The following is a 1,591-nucleotide window of genomic DNA, read 5'->3' as shown; positions in this document are numbered from 1 at the left end:
AAACTCACCAGCTGCTCCTCAGAAATCCTATGCATGGTCATTATGAGTCAGAACCAACTCAAAGACACTTAACAGCAACAGCAACTACAAGAAACTAAAAGAAAAAAATACAAAAATAGAAGTATACCATGTTTGTGGATAGGAATGAATGTAAAACTAATGTTCTCCCATGTGAACTATCACATAATTCACAATAAAACATTAAAAAAAAAAAAAAAAGAAGAAGGGAATAGCGAGACATATACAAAACCCTATAGGAAAAAAACCTGTCAAACAAGAATCATCTATCCAGCAAAACTATCAATCAAATATGATGGCACGATCAAAACATTCCAGGATAAACAGAATCTGAGGGAATTTATCAAAACCAACCCAGCTCTTCAAAACATCCTAAAGGGAGTTCTGGGGATGGAGAACCAACAAGAACAGATGACAAACAGAGATTGACAGGTATGGCAACACCACCTGGAACACAGTCAACAGAAAGCAGAGTCCAGAAAGAAACTAGATTACAACAAACTCAAGAGAACCCAGAAATCAACTCAAGGACATAAACATATCAACGTCAAAGAAGGGACAAACGTAGCAACAGAAGCCCAGGTGGTGGAGTTGCCAGGTAAATTACAGGTTGCAATGGAATATCCTAAATGCAGAGAGAAACTAGTAGACTACAAGGTAACCCCAAAGAAAGTTAACACCCCACAACAGATCGATAACACGAATTACCAAACACAACAACCAAACAAAGAAACTAGGAAGAAACTGACCAGAATCAACTAAAAAAACACAAACCCAATACAAGAAGGAAAGCAGAACCGGAGAATTAACAACACTGCCAAAAAAGTAACACAATGACAGTAATCAACTCATACTTATCAATAATTACATTGAATGTCAATGGATTGAATGCACCAGTAAAGAGACAAAGAGTGGCAGAATGGATAAAAAACAAGATCCATCTATATGCTGTCTCCAAGAGACACACCTTACACTCAAAGACAAAAACAGACTAAGAGTCAGAGGCTGGAAAAAGATCTACCAAGCCAACGCCAGCTCTAAACAAGCAGGAGTCACAACAAAGTAGACTTTAAGATAAAAAACACTGTAAGAGACAAAGAAGGACACTTTCTCATGATCAAAGGATCAATTGAGCAAGAAAACATAACCATAATAAATATATACGCTCCCAACGAAAGAGCACCAAGATACATGAAGCAAACCTTAATGGAACTGAAGAAAGAAATAGATAAATCCACAATTATAGTAGGAGATTTCAATACACCACTCTCAAAAAGGGACAGAACAACCAGAAAGAAACTCGACAATGCCACAGAGGAACTTAACAACACAATCAACCAACTTGACCTCATAGGTTTATACAGAGCACTCTATCCAACAACAGCACAATATGCATGCTTCTCCAGTGTGCATGGGACGTTCTCCAGAATTGACCACGAAGCAAGCCTCCATAAATTCACAACTATCAAAATACTACAGAGCATCTTTTCAGACCACAATGCTATAAGACTAGAAATCAACAATAAGAAGGCCAAATCAATAAAGTCGAATACATGGAAACTTAACAGCACCC

The sequence above is a fragment of the Chrysochloris asiatica genome, unplaced genomic scaffold (genome assembly GCF_000296735.1).
Source record: "Chrysochloris asiatica unplaced genomic scaffold, ChrAsi1.0 scaffold00001, whole genome shotgun sequence".
NCBI classification, from domain to species: domain Eukaryota; kingdom Metazoa; phylum Chordata; class Mammalia; order Afrosoricida; family Chrysochloridae; genus Chrysochloris; species Chrysochloris asiatica.
Note: the sequence above shows the minus strand (reverse complement) of the source record.